At 33.5% G+C, this 10,180-nt stretch overlaps 1 long non-coding RNA gene across 1 annotated transcript; it reads left to right on the top strand.

Moving 5' to 3' along the window:
- The first annotated feature begins 9,332 nt into the window (after positions 1-9,332).
- Positions 9,333-9,951, top strand: LOC144998254 (uncharacterized). Its single transcript, XR_013660217.1, has 2 exons — positions 9,333-9,547; positions 9,623-9,951. It is a non-coding gene; the product is annotated as an uncharacterized LOC144998254 (long non-coding RNA).
- Positions 9,952-10,180: the final 229 nt, after the last annotated feature.

Genomic DNA, 10,180 nt, shown 5'->3' with positions numbered 1-10,180 from the left:
TGTGATCATGCACCTTAGAAGTCACTAAACTCGAGATCTACCAAGGAGACTTGCTAGGATCGAAATTTTCTTCTTTTCTCTCTTCAAAACCGAAACTACAACTCAAGGTGAGCTTCATACCCCCTATTTTCTGTTTTTATGAGTTTTTTTTTTTTTTTTTTGGGGGGGGGGGGGGAATACAAGTGAAAGTGTAGATCTATATGTGTTTTGTATGCTTTGTATGATTTCCATGCTTATATGTGTGCTTTTGTGAGTTATAATGTTGGATTTAGCCATAAAACTCCTCAAAACCGAGATTTACCTTATGTTAAATGATTTTAGCCTCTACTATATTTCTACATACTAAGTGTATCTAGAAAAATAGCTAAGTGGTTTAGTAATAATTTCTTTGGACTACAAACACAATTTTTGGACCTAAAATGTGAAAAATACAAAAATTAAGGGCCCAAATTGACAAATCACGAATTCTGATGGATGAACTGTGTCAAAACAGTTTCAATAAAACAATTTCTGGAAATATACTCATTTAGAGGATTAAAAACATAAATTTCAAGCTTAATGGGCTAAAAATGACATTTTTGGCCCAATGAGGCCCATTATGCGAAATTTTCTGTTTTGGAGGGCCAAAACTGTGTTTTTCTGTAAAACAGTGGACTATAAGTGATCCAAGTCCTTTTCAAAGGTTTAAAATGCTTTTTAAATTTAAAAGGGACTAAAGTTGCAAAAAAAAAATTCAATTTGGGCCAAAATTATCAAACTTGCGAAAAAGAAGGGTTATAACCGAGAAAACTGAAATTTCACGGACTTAAGCTGTTTTCTAGGAAAAATATGCTGGAAAATATTTATTTCAATAATTTTTGGTATTAAAATGTCAAGAAAATTGATTTAAGGACCAAACCGGAAAGTATTTAAATAAAGGGTTGAAAAAGTAAATTTTTACAAACAAGGAGGGGCTGAAAACAGAAAATTTTCAAGGCTAATTCAATACATGCAATTTGACCAAATGATGGTACCACGACTATCGACGAAATACAATACATTACAACACCAAAAGTCGTTGTTAAACGAATTGGTTCGGTCTCGAACCAATAAAAATCCGAAACTACTAACACGACGACACTATGACACTACAACATTACGATTCATAACTAATAACGTTTGGGAATTCAATATACATGCGAGTGTGCACAGACGTCTACGCACCATCTTTGGGCCCCAAAAGTGTAAAATCTTGTTTGTTGAGCCTAGCTAGCCCAATGACCTGATCTTAAGGCCTGAAGACCTCTATCTTACGAAGTGTTGGGTTTTACCGATCCGACATAACGTAAAAGGACTTTCAATGGCTTGTATACTACTGGTCCCCAAGGGTCCTTTGGTATTGCTAGTATAGTCTACCTTTTCATGCGAGGCGGGTCTGGGACCCTTCGTACCTTTTTATCCCCAACCGGCTAATGGAGTCATCGAGGCCTTCGTGTCCTCGTTCTCTTTGGGTGTGGGACTACACGTAGTCAGGGCGGTTGGATAACGTGATTGGTACGGACGACGCCTACGGGATCGTTAGTATTGCTATAGACTAGTCGTTTGTGTAACGTGGGTTTGTAGCAAATAATCATGCTCAAAAATAATCCAACGTCGCCTGGTACTGATAATTTCACGCGTTGCAATTGTTTCAATGTACCTTCATGTAATTCAAAGAATTAGGAAAACATCGGGTTTTCCTAGGGTATTTCAATACATACGGATTCGGAATGCACACAATTTTAAATGAACAATTTTTACAAGTATAGAAACAAACAAGCATACCTATGGATCTTCACACCTTTTTGACTATACTATTTTCAGAAAATATCGGATTTTCTGGTGGTTTTTCAAAACATTACAAACATTGGATTTTAAACATTACTTATGAACTCACCAACATTTCATATGTTGACGTTTTTCAAAATACTTGTATTCTCAGGTAACAGATAAAGTGAAGGATGAATTGTACTCTATGACGTTTTGCTGTGGTTTAATTTTGTATCGAACAGTTATTTTTGAGAAAGTAATGTTTTGGAACAATGTTATGGATGTAAACGCTACCGGTTGTATCATTCCAAATGTTGGTGATGTATAATGTTATGTTTCATGTATATTCATTGTGATGGTATTCAATTGAGTCACGACAGCCCCCGGACGTTTCCGCCGTCTGGTTCGGGGGTGTGACACCACCCTCAGCTAGTTGACCCAAACTGATTATATAATTACACAAATAAGGAATGTAATAAACTTCATTCATTCTTCGCTGACCACCATCTTTGCATCTAAATACAACTAAGCCTTTTCCTTCGATTCTAACTTTTGAATCATTCCCGAATTTTACGAAGCCTTGAATTGTTTCATTTAAAGTCATGAACTTGGATTTATCTCCTGTTATGTGATTACTAGCTCTTGTGTCTAAATACCAAATTCAAGAATGATTCAGGGAACTACCATGTGATTGTAACTGGAGACTGAGATTCTCTTCATTTAAGTACACATTTCCTTTATCTTCGTATATTGTAAGTAGAAGTGAAGGTTCGTCATCTTGATGTTCCTTGATCAGATTACTTTCATAATTTTGTTCCTTTCTTGGATTTTGACACTCAGCGGCATAATGCCCGAATTCCTAGCAATTGTAACATTGGACATCACTTTTATCACGACTGCCCGAAGCGTTTTGACCTCCATCTTTCTGGTGATGTGAGCCACTCCTGCCATGACCACCACGACCACCACCGTTTCTTCCTCTTCCTCTGCCACGACCACCACGTGATCCTCCAAATCCACCCCGATTTGATTTTTGCTTTGAATCACCCTCCGACTTTTTTTTGTTTCTTTCGAACCACTCCTTGTTAGTTAACAGGAGATTTCGATCGTCACTTTCACCTGAACCCTTAATGCGTTCTTCGTAGGCCTTGAGTCTTCTGATCACCTCTTCGATGAACATTATTTCCAAATCTCCAAATTTCTCAAGTGTTGAGGCAATCTAAAGGAATTCGGATGACACAGCCCTAAGTAGTTTCTTCACTATGTGAGATTCTTCTACCCTATCCCCCAGGGTGCGTTAAGTGTTGACTGTGTTGATTACTCTTCTGGTGAAGTCATCAATATTCTCCGTCTCTTTCATGCACATAGCTTCAAATTCATCCTTTAGTGTTTGAATCCTGGCCATCCTCACTCTATCTGCCCCTACAAACATGGTTTTGAGAGTTTCCCATGCTTCTTTGGTTGTCTTCTTCTCAGCCAATGAAAGCAATAGGTCTTCTGGTATGCCTTGATGATGGCTGCCAAGGCCATCTTGTCTTTCTTCACTTCTACTATAGTGTTCGTTGTTCTGGGTTCCACTGCATCCCACACTCCATGGGCTTGCATGAAGACCCTCATTTTTATGGCCCATACAAAGTAGTTGCTTCTTGATAGGATCGGGTAATGAAGAGTTCCCATTCCATCCTTTTCACCATTACCATTGTTTCCTGTCATCTCTTCACGAGATTGATATTTGGGCATGCACCAGGTTTTCTCTGATACCAACTGTTGGCTTTTCACAAGACTGTAACTTGATAATGGCAATAGAACACTAACAAAGAAAATAGAGCACAAGAAATACTTAAAGCTTAAAGCTTTTGTTCACTGAATTGAAGAGAGGGTGATAACTTCAACGTATAGAAAATGCAATCTATTTAAGGCTAAACATATGCAAATAAACAACAACTAACTCCACTAGACTTGAGACTCGGTACTATAGCCCACATGGCTTTTACTTATTCAACTTTGCAAACAGACCATGCATTTGACTAATAACATAATAAACAAAATAAACTTATGACTTCTGAATTATTTCATCATATGTGTACAACCCAAAGCTTTTCTGAATCCTCCTTATCTTGTTGGAAAGGTCAGTGACAACCATTATTATCTACTCTGCTTCTCATCTACTACGCCTCACAACCCCATGTGTGTACATCCCTAGCTCTGCAGATCGATCCTAGGTTTGATTTTGATTTCTAAAATTCGAAGTAAGGACACAATTGATTTCAATTTTCATTTCTATAAGTAATGTTTGGTGTTCGGTTGGTTTGTTTTTTATTGTACCGTTTGTTTTGATTTCTAAAATTCGAATAAGGAAACAATTTTGGTTTTGATTTCTATAACTAATGTTTGGTGTTTAACTAACAAACATCCCACATCATCTATGTTTTCCAACTTGGCGGAGACCATAAGCATGCTTAATAAGGATGGTGAATCACTTTGGACCAAAATAAGTTCTACGATGGATCTAACACCCTCTCAAAACTCATTATTCAACAAAAACAAACTTTATTAAACGGACCAATTTACTATTATTCAACCAAACTCCTTTTGGAATTTGAATATGTTTGGAATTTGAATATGAAATTCACTATATACTTCATCATCACCAAACAATGGCTGTGCAAAAAAACTGGAAAACCGAAAACCCGAGCCGATCCTGCCAACCTGAAACCGAAAAAACTGAAACCGAAAAAAACCGAAACCGAAAAAACCAGGTACCTATGAGTCGGTTTCGGTTTGGATATTTAGATATCCACGGATACCCGAACCGAGCAGTCATATATATATCCTAATTCTAATAAATAAGTAGAACTCGGCCACGTGGCATTCTCCCAGCCCCCCAAAATAGAGTTTTCCCGCTCATTTTTTCTTCTATATTTACGTAAATGCCATTGAATCCGAAAATTGAATAAAAGTTCAAACTGATGCAATATATCAGGAAATTTTAGCTGTCAACTGCATTCAAAATATTCATGCATTAATTTTAAATGAATAAAGATTATGGAAATAATTTGAAAAAATATGTTAATGAATAATCAGATCCGAAAATCACGATTAAATTTGAAAGTTTGTTTATTTTGATTGCAAATTCAATATATTACAATCATTAAATCCCTAAAAATCTGCAGTATTTTTCAGCAAACGTAAATATCATTTATACGGTTACTAGGTTAAAACCCGTGGAACCCACGGGTGCTGTTTTTGAATTGAATTTAAAAATTAATTATTTAATAAAATATTATATCAATAATTCTGATAACTTATAAATTGTAATATTGAATATTTAAATAATTTTTTTTATTGGTAATTATTTAATTACTAACTAAATGGGAAGTATTTAATTAGGAATGAAGATTTTTGAAAACTATTTTTTTTTATTCATCATTCTAATTGGACATATGCATATGATACAATACCAATGTGTGTAATGAAATTAACATAAAATACAACAATACGTAATTATAAAAAAATACAGTAATATGATGGATTAAGTGTGATTTCCTAAAATTGAATAAAACGACGTTACAAAAAAGTTGGCTACAAATTTCGAAAAACTTCCTTATAAACAACATTGTAAGTTTTATTTGTGAGTTTGCCATCTTTATCTAAAATTAATAATTTTAATCCCTCTCTACTCTGAACTCTAGATAAGGCAACATACAATTGTCCATGTGAAAAAACTGGATCTTTCAGAAACAGACCAACCTTTGACAACGATATGTAAAGACCATATTGCCCCTAACTTGATAAGTATTTCATATATCGCAATTAACAATTAAGACAAATCAATCAATCAATCAATTTGTATAATAAAAATGCGAAATTCTTAGCTTTCTTCCCCAATTCGCATTCTACTGTAAAATTCGCATTTTTCATTCACCCTCTTTCTTCGCATGTTCCAGTCATTTTTTTTTAGTTCATTCGCATTTGAGTTGTTTGTCTCACCAAATACGAAATGAATATTAACCATAATCACCTTCGCATCTTTAACCCCAATCCATACAACCTCATATGCGAAACCCAATTTTGATTTGTATTACCAAATGCGAACATTTTTGCTTTTACACGTGAACTGCATTTGACTCCAATATTGAACAAATCACATTTCACAATCCTTCTTGACTTCGCATTTTTCTTCACGAATCGTCTCTCAATCAATAACCCAATTGCGAATCCAAAATCAAAACTTATCTGTTTTCATATGCGAACCCAACTGATTGGCTTTTCAAAATCAAATTCGCAACTCCAAATCGTTCGATTATTCGCCCCAATTCCAAAATCAAATAACAGATCCTTCGTATGATTCATTTAATAACCAAGGCTTCGTTCCAAAAAACATCGAATTTAACAGTTATTCGTTCCCACAATCTTTAACCTCCGTTTAAAATCGATCCCTATATACAAACCCAATAACCAATCGAACACATACCATTCGAAAACAATAATCATTACACCCTTCAACAGATTTGACATCGCATTTCAAAACAATCGATCTTACTTCATCTGCTTGATATATCGCAATTAACAATTAAGACAAATCAATCAATCAATCAATTTGTATAATAAAAATATTGCTATATATGTAAAGACCATATTGCCCCTAACTTGATAAGTATTTGATATATCGCAGTTAACAATTAAGACAGATAAATAAATCAATCAATTTGTATAATAAAAATTCGAAATTCTTAGCTTTCTTCCCCAATTCGCATTCTACTGTAAAATTCACATTCTTCATTCACCCTCTTTCTTCGCATGTTCCAGTCATTTTTTTTAGTTCATTCGCATTTGAGTTGTTTGTCTCACCAAATACGAAATGAATATTAACCATAATCACCTTCGCATCTTTAACCCCAATCCATACAACCTCATATGCGAAACCCAATTTTGATTTGTATTACCAAATGCGAACATTTTTGCTTTTACACGTGAACTGCATTTGACTCCAATATTGAACAAATCACATTTCACAGTCCTTCTTGACTTCGCATTTTTCTTCACGAATCGTCCCTCAATCAATAACCCAATTAACCCAATTGCGAATCCAAAATCAAAACTTATCTGTTTTCATATGCGAACCCAACTGATTGGCTTTTCAAAATCAAATTCGCAACTCCAAATCGTTCGATTATTCGCCTCAATTCCAAAATCAAATAACAGATCCTTCGTATGATTCATTTAATAACCAAGGCTTCGTTCCAGAAAACATCGAATTTAACAGTTATTCGTTCCCACAATCTTTAACCTCCGTTTAAAATCGATCCCTGTATACAAACCCAATAACCAATCGAACACATACCATTCGAAAACAATAATCATTACACCCTTCAACAGATTTGACATCGCATTTCAAAACAATCGATCTTACTTCATCTGCTTGATATATCGCAATTAACAATTAAGACAAATCAATCAATCAATCAATTTGTATAATAAAAATATTGCTATATATGTAAATACCATATTGCCCCTAACTTGATAAGTATTTGATATATCGCAGTTAACAATTAAGACAGATAAATAAATCAATCAATTTGTATAATAAAAATTCGAAATTATTAGCTTTCTTCCCCAATTCGCATTCTATTGTAAAATTCACATTCTTCATTCACCCTCTTTCTTCGCATGTTCCAGTCTTTTTTTTTTTTAGTTCATTCGCATTTGAGTTGTTTGTCTCACCAAATACGAAATGAATATTAACCATAATCACCTTCGCATCTTTAACCCCAATCCATACAACCTCATATGCGAAACCCAATTTTGATTTGTATTACCAAATGCGAACATTTTTGCTTTTACACGTGAACTGCATTTGACTCCATTATTGAACAAATCACATTTCACAGTCCTTCTTGACTTCGTATTTTTCTTCACGAATCGTCCCTCAATCAATAACCCAATTAACCCAATTGCGAATCCAAAATCAAAACTTATCTGTTTTCATATGCAAACCCAACTGATTGGCTTTTCAAAATCAAATTCGCAACTCCAAATCGTTCGATTATTCGCCCCAATTCCAAAATCAAATAACAGATCCTTCGTATGATTCATTTAATAACCAAGGCTTCGTTCCAGAAAACATCGAATTTAACAGTTATTCGTTCCCACAATCTTTAACCTCCGTTTAAAATCGATCCCTGTATACAAACCCAATAACCAATCGAACACAGACCATTCGAAAACAATAATCATTACACCCTTCAACAGATTTGACATCGCACTTAATCCATCATATTACTGTATTTTTTTATAATTACGTATTGTTGTATTTTATGTTAATTTCATTACACACATTGGTATTGTATCATCTGCATATGTCCAATTAGAATGATGAATAAAAAAAAATAGTTTTCAAAAATCTTCATTTCTAATTAAATGCTTCCCATTTAGTTAGTAATTAAATAATTACCAATAAAAAAATTATTTAAATATTCAATATTACAATTTATAAGTTATGATATAATATTTTATTAAATAATTAATTTTTAAATTCAATTCAAAAACAGCACCCGTGGGTTCCACGGGTTTTAACCTAGTGTGTGTATATATATATATATATATATATATATATATATATATATATATATATATATATATATATATTTATATATATATCTATATCTATATCTATATCTATATCTATATCTACATCTACATCGATAATACCCAAATTGATTCATTCGAATTGAAGCAGTTTCTCGATCATTAAACCGTACATACAATCTAATTTGATTGTATCTTAAATATAAAAAAATTCTTGTAGTTTAAATATAATACATTTCTCATGCGTAAATCCAAATGTATGTGTATATTAGCAAGCATTGATTTTTTTTGTTAGTTTTTTATTTTCAGAATTTGTTTTGTTGAAATGTAATTTGTAGTTTTTATTGATTTTTATTTTTTATATTTAACGGATACCCGTGAACTGAACCATGGTTACCTATTTTATCCAGTTCGGTTAAGTTTCGTTTTTTTATCAATTTGGTTCAGTAACGGTTAGTGCTAGCAAGGTACCCGCCCCATTATCATGGTTCACAATTTTATTTTTCTGATCCAAACCGCCACATAAACACCCCTACCAAACATCAAGTAACTAGATCTTCAAATGAATAGAAAAGAATTAACCATGCATAATAGCTAAATCAGCAAGCAATTACACTACAAATAAACCAAATAAACCAAATCTTCCAATGCATAGAAATAATTTAACCACACATAATAGCTAAATCAGCAAGCAATGACACCATAGATCTACCATTTAACCACACATAATAGCTAAATCAGCAAGCAATGACACCATAGATCTACCTATCTTAATAAAAAAAAAGTTTTCTTTCTGCCACGTTTCACTTGTAGCATCGATTTTCATTCAATGTAAAATTCCATTTTTGTCGCGCCTTCGTGTAACACCTGTCAATTACATCTCCACCTCATGTGATATCTATAACTGATATCATGTGATATCTATTTTAATTTGATTTGATTCCATATTCATCGTTTGAAAGGAATTAATTGCTAACCATATTCATTCTTCTAATTTGAACCTTATTTTCTTTTCAAACGATCATGTATAAGCCCTATTTTAGTGCATCATCTTCGTGAATATCAAAAAAAAAAAAAAAAAAAAAAAAAAAAATCAAAAGATCCTCTCTATGGTTTCATATCAAAGAAAATTGGGTGATATTGCAATTTGTATTTTGAAACCCCAGGAAAGGTTATGTTCTTTAATTTGGTTTTCTTTGTTTAATTGATTCGGAAGCAATTTTTTGTTTGATTTTGTCACTTTCAGGTCTTATTTCAATTGTTGTAATTGATGATGAAATCGGAGGAAGAAGCTGATCTTGATATATGGAGGTGCCGGTTAGAAGCAGATCTTGGAAAACGATTCAACCGGGTCTGGAACTAGAATCACAGTATGCGTAATCAATTGTATGATTCGTTTGTTTGGAGCTAGATTCTGGTCGATTTAAAGAGGAATCAGATGTGGATTTCTCAATTGTTGTCATCATTGATCTCATTTTCTTCCTCTAAAGTTTTTAAGTAGGTGGATTTTTCAGTGTTGGAGGCGTGTCTGCTGTTGTAGCTAACAAGCTATTTATTGTAAAATTATTTCTTCTATGGTATTTTGACCAATTTTTCCCGGATGCATGGGGTTTTTTTAGTTTTATGTTCATTGAATTTTCATTTTGCCTCTAGAATCTTTGTGGAGTTTGGTTTTTATTGTCCCTGGTTGTTTTCTTTATGTTGACTTTTTTGCACCTGGTTGGCTTGCTTTTCGCAAGGTTGGTTGTTAGCTTGGTGGTGATATTGTTGTTTCAGTCGTCGGTGTTGGGGGTCCCTTTTTTAG

Source organism: Lactuca saligna, chromosome 5 (assembly GCF_052625555.1).
Source record: "Lactuca saligna cultivar CGN05327 chromosome 5, ASM5262555v1, whole genome shotgun sequence".
In the NCBI taxonomy this organism is placed as follows: domain Eukaryota; kingdom Viridiplantae; phylum Streptophyta; class Magnoliopsida; order Asterales; family Asteraceae; genus Lactuca; species Lactuca saligna.
Note: the sequence above shows the minus strand (reverse complement) of the source record. Positions and strands in the feature narration are given on the sequence as shown.